Genomic DNA, 12,671 nt, shown 5'->3' with positions numbered 1-12,671 from the left:
ACCAACAGCATGGTGAGCTCAGACCTCTCAGAATGGGGCTTGAGGCGAATTGCATGGAGCGCCCAGTGGGGGTGCCTAGGGGTCTTGAGGTCCACCAGATTTGTGACCTCACTCTTCCTTTCAACCAACTCATAGGGTGCAGATCAGTGGTCCTAGAGGGCCCTGGGCTCCACAGGTTCAATCACCTACACTTTTAGCCAAGGTTGCAATTCCACAGTGGTAGAATTCTGGTTGTACCACTGCTTCAGCACCTCCTGATTGGCTTCTAAGTTGTCTGAAGCTTGCTACCACAACTTAGCCATTTGGCTTCTGAAAGCCAGCATGTAGCTCACTACATCCTGGGTAATCTTCCTGGGAGCTTGCTCCCACCCTTCTTTCACCAAACTCAAAGGTCCTCTGATAGGGTGACCATGCAGAAGTTCATAGGTTCTAAAGCCTTCTCCCATCTCAACAAGCCCATTGGTTTGTGTGTGGTAAGGGGTGAAGAACTTGTAGGTTAGCCCACACTTCTTCTACACTGAATGCATATGAGCAGACATGCAGTTAATTGCTCCGTCAGATACCACTTCCTTGGGAAAACCCAATTGGGTAACAAATCCCATCGGGGCCTTTGCCACTGCAGGTGCAGTCATGGTCTTCAGAGAGATTGCCACTGGGTAAATATTGGCATGTTCCACCAGAACCTGGACAGACATGTTGCCTGAAGCAATCTGGGGATCAATAGGTACAATGTCCATGCCCACCATCTCAAAGGGTGTGCTAGTGACAGGCAAGGGTTTAAGGGGGCTTTTAGCCTTTGCCCTGTCCTACTGCTGGCCCAGCAGGTCACACACATCTTATAGAATGCATCTGAGGAAGTATTGATCCTAATTCAATAGATGTGAGAACTAGCCTTGCAAAGGTCTTGTCTTGGTCCAGGTATCCCGGTAAGAGAACTTTGTGAGCCAGCTCTAGCAGGAAGGCCCTGTAGCATTGGAGGTCCACCAGGGCCCTTGTTGTCCCATGCACATGAGCTTTAGGCTCATTGTAGAAGAGGGTATCCTCCCAGTAAGATAGGTATCACCTGCTGCTTGGAATTTGGCCTGTTGCCTAATCCCCTCAAGGATTGGGCACTCCCTTTGTGCCCTGCAGACCTCCTCCTTGGTGGGTCCTCTTTCTACATGCTATCCAGAGAGCTCCGACAGGACACCGAGGGGAGCAATGTTCTCCTCTGTGGTTTCAGGAGCGGCCCCCACAGGTGCCCCATCTACCTCACTGGGATCACATTCAAGGGGTGATTTCCCACCTCCTCTGCCTTTCCCCTTTTCAGCAGCAAACTGGGCCATTTTTCCAGTCTCCAGCCCTTTTGGGTTCCCATCCTGGGCAGCCATGGACCTTGTGGTTGCACAAATCTAATTAGGTAACACAAACATCTCCACATAAGCCTTGAGCTCAATATCTTTCCAGGCAATGTGCTCAAGGTCATTAACCAGCAAACAGTCCAGGGCTCACTATACCTTTCAGAAGACCTGAACCCCCACCCCTAACTCAAATGGAACAAGGGCCACTTGATAGCAAATTTGATGAGTACCAGACGTACTGGGTAGTGGCCCTCTCTGTTGTCAGCCATCCTAACTTGGTGGAATGCATTGGGTATCACCTGCTTTGGGGACACCAGCTGACTTCTTACCATAGTCATGCTGGCACCTGTTTCCCTCAGAGCCTCAACATTTTCATCCATTGATTGGTACCCATTGCTTATGCTTTATAGTATTAGAGGACGCATTGGATCTTAGGAACCATCTCATTGTCACCCGGGGACAATAGGGTACCCTCACTAACTGTGACAGTCTCCTGCCCCAGCACTACACCTGCCACTCTTTAAACCTTTCCTCCAGTGGGAGGTTGCGCTCTTTTTGGACACTTGGTATCACCCTTGTAGTGTCCATACTCACCACACTCATAGCACATGAGAGTTTTGGGCTGCTGACTTTTGTCAAGGTAGTTTTTCTTCTGGTTACCAGATTGGGAATGGGAACCTTATCGTGTAACTTGTTTCAGGAGCCCTGAGAGAACTCTCTTTTTATCTCCCTTCTCTTTCCTCTGATGGAAACCCTGACCATCCTTTTGGGAGCCCCCCAGATAGCTTTTTGGACACACCCCGTGCTGACCCACATTTCTGCCTCTTTGGCAAGCTTCCTGGCGTCAGAAAGCTTACTATCAACCAGGTGTTGGTGCAGCTCTGGAAAACAAATATCAAACATGTGCTCCTTTAGAATCAAGGTGTACAGCCCTGAACAATCATTTACCTTGCTGCCCTTCACCCAGCTCTTCGGTGCCTTACTTGCATAATCCAGGAAATTCACCCATGTCTGTGATGACATTTTGTGGCTGCCCCAGAATCATTGAATATACTTTTCAGCTGTCAATCCAAATGTACTGACTAAGATTACCTTCATTGCAGTGTGGCATGTCTGATCCTCCACCTAGAGTGTAAGGAGCGTGTCCCTCCCAACTGAGGGCAATCTTAGAGCTACTTCATAGGCTACAAAAAACAGTTATCTATGTCAACCCCCACCACATAACTGGGCACCAAGTCTTTGGGTATACGGATTTTTGGTTCAGTAGTCAACACTGCAGATATGCTGCCACCATTACTGCTGGACCCCACTTGAAGTACTCTGATGGGCATCTCTCTGAGGCTTAGCTCATGGGCCATCTTCCTCTCCTCTTCGGCCAGCCTCCTCTGTTCTAGGGCTCGCTTTTTTTCAGCCAAAGCAAGTTTCTGCTCCTGCTCTAACTTAGCAAGCTCCAGCTTTAGCTTTCTCTCATCCCTCCTGTCTGCCAGTTCCTATGGAGACAGCTTCCTTGATGAGACACTGCTCCCTGTTCCGGAACCACAACTGCTTCAAGCAAGTTGTTGCCCCCTACACAGTCCCAGATCCACATCAGACTCTAGGATCAGCTCCACATCCTCCTCCACAATTTCTTACTCCTCCTCTTCTAGGATCTCAGCCCCTGCATTACGGACTTCTGCCAGGATCTCAAAGCCTTCTGCAGCTCCACCTCCCGGGTGAAGCTTTTAGTGGATATTTGAAACCCCTTGCAAAATTCTTTGAGTTGGACCACTGTGTAGGTCTCCAACTTGGCCAGCTCAAAATCAGTCAATGCAGGCACAGATGTTGCTTCTCCAGATAGAGATGTGGGTTTGGCAAACAAAACAAAAAGCCAATTCAAGCAAAACTGAAAAAGGCTCGAATTGGTCTTTACTATAGAGTAGCAGTGAACAATGAGTTATTTTATGGGGTATTGTACAAACACAAGTCTTATCCTCACCGCTGATCACCAATTTTAGAAATTAAGGCCCTCATTAGGAACTAGGCGGTCGACACCGCCATGCTGGTGGAAATTACTGCCACCGGCATGGCGGTCTCAACTGCCACATAATGAAGGTAGTGGGGACCGCCACAGGTGGCCTTCCCCCACTGCCAGGCTACCGCCGACAGGCAGCCTGACGATGGCGGAATTCTTCATCCGGCAGGGCAGCGCTGCAAGCAGCGCTGCCCTGCAAATAAAGAACCCTTGTTCCACCAGCCATTCCCGGTGGGTTCACCTGCCAGGAAAAGGCTGGCGGAAGGGGTGTGCTGGGGCCCCTCTAGGAGCCCCTGCACTGCCCCTTGCACTTGCCATGGGCAGTGCAGGGGCCCTCGTGGAGTGCCCCGTCGCGCAGGTCTCTGCCCGATTTATGGACAGTGAGCTGCGCAACGGATGCTGCTGCAACCGCCGCACAGCAGCATTGACAACGGCTCCATGTGGAGCCATCAGCAATGTCCCTGCACAGCAGAATGTTTATTATTTTGCCGGCGGAGTCTAGAGGGGGCTGGCGGTCTGTGATAAGACTGCCAGCATGAACATGACAGGGATTCCTGCCGTGGTCATAATGACCCCCTAAGTGTCTGGTTGTCAGGGGATGCACCCTGTACTAGCAGGATCCACAATCCTAGTCAGTGTAAGTCAGATGCACAGTAAAAGATTACTTGTGCTCACCCTCTGGCTGCTTGACACAGAGCAGTCCGGCTAATCTAAAGAGGCAATGTGTAAAGTATTTGTGCACCACAACACATAGTAACACAATGAAAACTCCAAAAGAGACACAATACCAGAATAGAAAAAGTAAGGTCAGAGAGCAACAGGGCAGCACAGCAGAAAATCAGTCCTTCCAGGTCAGCAGCCCAGCATAGTAAAAGTCCTTGAAGCAGCACAACATTTCTTCTGACAGAGTCCAGTTGTGGCTCCAGAAGTGTCCAATATGGTCAATAAATCAATTAATCTGTTTTTGTAGAGCACGGCTACTCACCCGTGAGGGTCTCAAGGCACTGGGGCCACGTCTTGAGGTTCTTCCTGAAGATGGTCAGCGGTGGGCTTTGTCTGAGGTGCAGGGGGAGGTTGTTTCAGCTCTTTGCTATGATATAGGTGAAGGATTGTCCTCCGGCGATGGGTTTATGAATGTGAGGGATGGTGGCCAGGGCCATCTGGGCAGAGCAGAGAGATCTGAGGGGGATGTGGAAGGAGATGCGGTGGTTCAGGTAGGCTGGTCCTGCATTTTGTATGGCCTTGTACACGTGGGTGAGTAGCTTGAAAGTGATTTGTTTCTCGACAGGAAGCCAGTAGAGGGTCCTCAGGTGTTGGGAGAAATGTTGTCGGTGTGGGAGGTCAGGGATGAGTCTGGCGGTGGTGTTCTGGATGAGTTGTAGTTTTTTGAGGTTTCCAGTCGAGGTGCCGGTGTAGGGGCCATTGCTGTAGTCAAGCTTGCTCGTGACTAAGGCGTGGCTGACTGTCCTGAGGCAGTCAGCTGGGATACATCTGGAGATATTCCGAAGTTTGCAGAGTGTGTGCCAGCAGAAGGAGGTGACTGAGTTTTCTGGGCGGGTCATGGATAGGGAGGGATCGAATATGATGCCTAGGTTGCAGGAATGCTCAGTCGGTGCAGGGGGTCACTGAGGGATGTGGGCCACCAAGAGTCATCTCAAGCTGAGGTGGTGTTTCCGAAGATGATGAGCTCAGCCTTGTCAGAGTTGAGCTTGAGGCAGCTATGTCTCATGCAGGTGGCGACAGTTTCCATTCCTGAGCGGAAGTTCCTTTTGTCCGGGTCTTCGGTGAGGGAAATGATGAGTTGTGTGTCATCGGCATATGAAACGATGTTCATTCCGTGGCTGCTGCAAGAGAGGCAATGTATACGTTGAACAGTGAGGGACTCAGTGAGGATTCTTGTGGGACTCCGCAGCTGACTCCTGTGGGACTGGATGTGTAGGGCGGGAGTCTGACCTCTGAGTCCTCCCGGAGAGAAAGGAGTGAATCCATTTCTAGGCTCTTCCACAGATGAGCGTTGTGGTGTGGCCGCGGTTTAGGAGTAAACATTGTCATCGGTGGCTGCCAGAAGGGCTGCCTTCGTGCTGTGGTTGCTGCAGAAACTGGCCTGGGAGCTGTCCAGGGAGTTGTTGGCCTCAATGAAATTCTGTAGTTATGCATTGATTGCTTTCTCTAGTACTTTGGCAGAGTAGGGTAGCGGCGAGATGGGCCGGAAATTCTTTAGTTCTGATAAGTCGGCTGAAGATTTCTTCATGAGAGGGCTTATTTTGGTGTGTTTCCAGTCCTCGGGGAAGATGCCAGTGTTGATGGAGCAGTTCATTTTGTTTCAGAGCTTGGGGGTGATGGATGTACTAGCTATGATGTATATTTGGTGTGGGCAGGGGTCGTGGGGGCTCCGGAGTGGGTGCTGTCCATGATGCTGGCTGTTTCCTCCGTGGTGAGCGTGGACCAGCTGTCAATGGTCTGCGTGGGTTCTAGGGGGGGTGGGTTGGTCACAGGTTACGGTGCCAGGATTTTCCAGGAGGACGCTGTTGTAGATGTCCTGGATCTTGAAAAAAGGTGGCGAGTTTGTCGTAGAGTTCCTGTGACGGGTGGACGCTGGTGGCTTGGAGGGGGGATTTGTGAACTCATTGATGACTGATAAGAGTTCCTTAGAGTTGTGTTTCGAGGAGTTGATGCGATCCCAGAGTGCGTACTTCCTTGCATTCTTGATGTTTTGGCAATGGGCGGCGGTTGTGGCTGAAAAGGAGGCGAGGTCGTCGCTGGTTTGGCTGTTACTCCATTTTTTCTCTAAACATCTGTGGGTACGCTTTGATTCTTCGAGTTCAGTGGTGAACCAGCTGGATTTCTTAGGTACGCTTTTGGCCGATGTCAGCTGGAGGGGGGCTAGAATATTGGCGCATTTGGTGATCCATGCATTGAGATTACGTGCTGCTGTACTGGCAACATCAGAGGGAGGAGGGATGGATTTGGCGAGAGATGAAGTGAGTTGCTCATTGGTGATTTTGTTCCATTTCCTGTGGGGGCGTCCTGGGGGTGTGGCTGCTGGGTGCAATGACTGTGAAATCTATGCAGTGGTTATTGGTCAAGTCTGAGGTGGAGATGGGCTCAATGGTGATCCGGTTGCTTGAGGTGAAGATGGGGTCCAGTGTGTGTCCTGCAATATGTTTGGGTGCGGAGACCAGCTGTCTGAGGCTGAGGGTGGCGAGGTTGTTGAGTAGAGCGGTGGTGTTTGGGTCGGCGTGGTCCTCGAGGTGGAAATTGAGGTCGCCGAGGAGGAGGTAGTCGTCTGACTCCAGGGCCTGGGGGGGTTGCGATGTCTACAATGTCATCTATGAATTCTGGACGAGGACCGGGTGGCCTGTACACCAGGGTGCTGCGGATGGAAGAGTTGTGGTTGGAATGGACCAGGAAGTGAAGGTGTTCCATGGTGGTACATTGTTCTTCTGTGACGGCCTTGACACATAGTGAGGACTTGTGTACAATGGCGAGTCCTCCGCCCGGGATGCTGTATCTGTCGGGAATGGCGATGGTGATGTCTGGTCCCGAGGTGGGCTTGGTCCAGGTCTCGGTAAGGAAGGTGGTGTCCGGTTGGGCGGTGTCGATCAAATCCCAGAGTTCGGTGGCGTGTTTGTGGAGGGAGTAGATGTTCAGGACAAGGCAGCTGATAGGTTGTGGAGGATGTTGGTATCTCTGTGTGTGGAGAGTACCTTCAGCTTGTTAAGATTATTGCTGAAGTTGCAGTTCCCGCAGGTGAAAGGTCCGTGGGTGTCCTCGGGGGAGATGGTGCAGCAGTTACTGAGACGTCTGGTGTTGAGGCGGAGGAGGGTTTCAGCATCGTAAAGAAGGCTGGGGGAGTAATAGACCCAGTACTGATACCCAACAGTGCCTTTGAAGCGAGAGTAAGGTGAGAGTGACTTAAAAGAAGGGTCTTTGAAGTGCACATGTATCTTTTCTTCCTCAGCCATGGCTCCAGTCTATCAGTAGGGGGTATTCAGCCCTTAGTGTGGGGACAGGCACTGCCTATTCAGGTGTAAGTTTCATCCCCCTCCCGCCCTTCCTGCTAAGGAAGAGCCATCAGGATGCAGATGAGTACTCAGACACAGCTACCCTTCTTGTGTTTGTGTCTGTTTAGAGGGAATGAACAAAGTGTAGCTGTCATCCTCAGTCAGGCTTTGTAAAAGTGGCAATTCTAAAATAGTAATGTTAAATCCACCTTTACGAGTAAAGAGGGTTTATCATTACCATTCCAATTATATGAAACATGAGATAAATACTCCTTCTGTATCAGGAATGACTGCTTAAAAGGGTAATAAGGAATTCCCATGTTAACCTATGAGAGGAGTAGGCCTCACTGTAGTGAAAAGCAAAGTTAGGTGTTTTTAACTACTAGATCATGAAACTTAGCAGTACATGCCCTACTTTTTACTTACTCCACACCCTGCCCTGTGGGCTACCTAGGGTCTACCTTACGGGTGACATATGTGTCATAAAAGGGGTTTTAGGGCTTGGAGAAGGGCTTTAATTTATATGCCAAGTCAAAATGCAGTAAAACTGCACACACAGGCTCTGTAGTAGCAAGCTTGAGACACATTTAAAGGGCTACCTGTGGGGAGTGGCACAAGCAGTGCTGCAGACCCACTAGTAGCATTCAATTTATAGGCCATGGGTATCTGGAATACCACTTTACAAGTAAATTAAATATGCCAATTGGGTATGCAGCAATGCTACCATGTTTAGGAGAAATTAGCTTTAGCACTGGTCAGCAGTGGTAAAGTCCTAAGGACAACAAAAAGATTCAGCAACAAGATGAGGCAAGTAGGCAAAAGGTTTGGGGGAAGACCACCCTAAGGCTGGCAGGTTTAACACTGTTCATTGCCCCAAATCATGCAATTATCCTATTTTCTAACATTATTTCTGCTGTGAATAATTTTCCAATGGTTTGGTTTTTCCATCAGTGGTTGATAATATTTCTTTATCCTGAATCAACACGCAGAATGACTGGATTTCATTGCTTCTCATTCTGCTCTGTTGTACTTTAAATATCTGGACAACTTGAGAAAAGAATTACGACTGGAGTTGTATTAGACTTTCTTCTGTAAGATAGATGTAGTTAAGTTAGTAGACCTTCTGGACATTTCCATTGAGGCTATTTTTTCTGGACCGTTTACATGCCTTAACTCCATCCAGGAACTCAAATTTGTGTCTTTGCACAACATACATACCAATATTGCTCATAAATATGTTAGTGGCTTGATCATAGGGAGGATACCAGAGCCCCTTTGGTGCACTCCTAGGTTAAATCTTTAAGACCAAAGCAGGCCATTTATCCACTAGTCTTAAATGGAGTTAACATTCCACATCAACTGAAGATCATGGCAGACACCTTCATACTAAAATGCGGGTCACAATATTAACTGCAAATAACCTGTAGTATATGACACCAGAGGAAAATGTGTGGATCCAGGGTCAGACTGAGACAAAAAATAGGCCCGGGCACCAAAATAAAAGTGGCCTCTATAATCAAAGCATATATCAGAAAAAAGTTGTAATATTAGGGAAGTAAGCAGTACAAAGCGACCCACCTGGCCATAACACCAGCCCACAACTGCTAAAAAAACGCCCATACACTGATCTGTCAGACTAACCAATTGGGTGCTGCCTGATTGCCCTATAGGTAGACATACCATGGGGAGATGCCAAGATCAAGTACTTTTGAATAAGTGGATTCATACACAGTAAGGTTCCTGGAGGATTTTTTGATTCTATCTGATAATGAAAAAAATGCTTCAAGAGATTTGTTGTATCCAGGTAAGGACACTGGTCTCAGGCAAAGAGATGACCTGACGGAATACTCAGTGATAGAATAATGACCGTCCTGTGGCATCTAGAAAGTCCTGGACTCAGGTCTCCAGCATCTGATCTTCCACACTGCACAGATATTGGAACCGGATTAGAACCTGGTTGCTAAGAACACTTGTTTCACCTTCATGTGTTCACATAATAATTATAGAACGAAAGTTCCCATATAACATGAGTGCAAAAGATTCAAAATATGGTGAACCAAATGTCATCGTGATATTCATAAAAAATCTAATATAAACAGCTTTAGCCAAGTCATCAAAAATACTAAATCAATAGGTCTTGATGCTGTTATGAATGTATTGCTCTTCTTCATGTGTTAGCTTGGAGGGTCGTATAAAGAATCTGCTTCCAGTTTCAGGTGAGATTTTCTTTACTTTCAGAGACAGCCAAAGGGTATTTTACCTTATAATGGCTCGTAGGTCTAGGGACTTTTCAAGACTGGATTTTGCCCGGAACAATAGCTAACAAGTATCATGAAGAAAAGCATGTGAAAATTAGAAATTCGTAATAAAGAAGTCATACTGAAAGTTAAATCAGCTCTGTTGTAAGAGTCACACGGTTGAGGCACATCAAACAAGAAAGACATAGGAACAATGAAATAATATACAGGTGATCATGGTGTCTAAATTGTGTGATGGTCACAATAAAAGTTATTAAAAGTGATGAAGGAAAACATTTCTAAAATTAAAATGAGAATATTTTTTTTTTATTTTGTAATAGAACTGTTCCCTCATTATTGCTATTCGTACAAGGACAAAATTAGAGGGAAATGGAAAGATAAAGATGTAGCTAACAAAATAAGTACCAATGTCAATCAAGTTTGTTCTTTCAATGCGGATCTCATAGTAGTTACAGGGTTCAGTGTTAGGTGGAGTGAAAAACAGGTTAAGGTCGTATTCGTTCACGTAATGACCAAGTCATAGGAAAACGAGCAACGAAGGTCTGAAGCTTACCTAAACGAAGTAAAGTAGTACATGCATAGTTGCTCAGAAAAAAACGAAACTTTGTGTAATGAAAGGTTGGTGGAAATGAGTAAAATAAAGGACCATATTTATACTTTTTTTAGCTCCGCATTTGCGTCATTTTTTGACACAAAAGCAGCGCAAACTTACAAAATACTATTGTATTTTGTTCGTTTGCGCCGCTTTTTGATGCAAAAAAAGTATAAATATGGGCCAAAATGTGGGAGGAGCAGGAAAGAAGTTAACTTGCACAGGGATGGTCTCGGACAGGCTGGATGGCAGTGAGGCCTGAAATTTAATAATCAACATGCGATCGGTATGGAAATTCAGTGAACAGGGAAAAGATTTTGAAAATTGAAAGGAAATTCAGCTTTTTGAGGTGAGCCCGCTGACATCATGTTAGTTGAGTGCCGCCATCTTGGGAGTAGTTTAGATAGTAAAATTAGTTCATGGCTCAGAGATCCTGTGGCAGGCAGTATTTAGTCCAGGTGTTGTGTCTGGCCATGTTGTTTGGTGACCGATAAGGAGCCAAGCAGAAGTGCATGCAGCCTGAGTTACTGGTCAGTTGTAGCCCCTTGGGGACTGAAATTGCATACATCATGGACGTATGTACAATCAGAACCTTTTAGGCCAGCGGAAAATTACATTAGCAAGCAATTCAAAGGTGAGCATCGTGAAAATCATAGTTGCAGACTGAAAATTCAGAGAGGCATGGTAAGGCAGAATTTTTGATTTAGTACTGACATCTGAAAGTTCCTGATGGTACATCAATTAATGAGCAGTTGTATCTAAATAATGAATAGTGCGTACAACAAGGAGGAAGTCAGCTTTTACAGTTAAAAGACATAGGCCCTCATTATGACCCTGGCGGTGAGTTATAAAGTGGCGGTAATACTGCCAACAGGCTAGCGGTAATTATCGCCAAATTATGCCCATGGCGGTGATATCTCCCATAGACAGCCAATGTACCACACCAACCGCCAGGGTGGAAACACCACTCACCACAGCCAGGTGGAAGACATAGTAGCGCCCACCATATTAAGACACAACAATCTGCTACGTTTTCTGAAGCGGTACCAACGCCATCAAAAGACTGGCGGAAACACATCACAGAAGAGAAAGGACTCACCATCGGAGACAGAGGGAACAATGCCGCCATGGAAACCGAACTGCAAGTCTTTCTGATGCTCTTCTACATTATGCTCCACCTGGAACACCAACGCCGACGAAGACGATGACGGTGAGTACAGCCACCTAGCACACAAGGGAAGGAGGGAGGAAAACGAGAGCGACACACACACGCACGACACACACCCAACACACCATACAAACAACCAGCTGCACAAGAAAAACAATGTCACACGATACACGACAGAATAATTCAAGGACAACAAGAATGCACTAAGGTGAATGTATTAATATCAACAGCTAATAAATAATCCAATTGTATGTGAAACAGATATGTACAAATGTACACAAAGGGCCACAGCTGAGTCAAATGTACAAGGGGCCCACATGGCCACAGGGCACAGTCCAAGGCCTAACATGAATCCTGACTTCATTTGGCTAGAACTCTGCAGGAGCATCAGTTTGCAAGTGGGCAGGCACCTCAGGAGGATAGGGGGTGGGGGGCACCTCAGCTGAATACTTGAAAAAGTCCACTGGCTCTGGAAGTGGCTCCATTCCCAGTTCTCTGTCCTGTGGAGTGCAAGGCCACAGTCTCTTGAGTGGGTGACTTTTCCACTGGTTCTGGAGGTGGCTCCATGCCCATTTCCCTCTGCTGAAGAGTGCAAGGCCACAGTCTTGAGTGGGTGACTTTCCCACCAGTTCTCTGTCCTGGTGAGTGCAAGGCCACAGTCTCTCAGGTAGGTGACTTTCCCACTGGTTCTGGAGAGGGCTCATGCCCATTTCTCTCTGCTGTGGAGTGCAAGGCCACAGTCTCTCGAGTGGGTGACTTCCCACTGGTTCTGGAGGGGGCTAAGCCCATTTCTCTCTTCTGGGGAGTGCAAGGCCACAGTCTCTCAGGTGGGTAACTTTCCCACTGGTTCTGGAGGGGGCTCCATCCCCATTTCTCTAAGCTGGGGAGTGCAAGGCCACAGTCTCTCAGGTGGGTGACTTTCCCACTGTTTCTGGAGGGGGCCCCTCATATAGCAGCCCCTGGAGGGTGGCCTACATGGCTTCCGCTGGTAGTGATGGCTGCACTGTGGCGGCAGATGGAGGTACCTCCTGGGCAGCCTCTGCTGGTGGTAAGGGCTGCACTGTGGGCAACCTCTGCTGGTGGTGAGGGATACACTGTGGTGGCAGATGGAGGTGCCTCCTGGGAAGCCTTTGCTGGTGGTGAGTGATGCACTTTCTCATCTAGCGGTGGGTGCCCCGGGACCACTGGTGGTGGAGGTGTCACATTGACAGCCTTCACTGGAGCCGAGGGCTTCTTCCCCTTCATGACATGAGGCATGGAAACCTTACCCTTCCTGGCAGGGGATGCTGGTGGTGGAT

This window comes from Pleurodeles waltl, chromosome 5, assembly GCF_031143425.1.
Source record: "Pleurodeles waltl isolate 20211129_DDA chromosome 5, aPleWal1.hap1.20221129, whole genome shotgun sequence".
Taxonomy (NCBI): Eukaryota; Metazoa; Chordata; class Amphibia; order Caudata; family Salamandridae; genus Pleurodeles; species Pleurodeles waltl.
Note: the sequence above shows the minus strand (reverse complement) of the source record.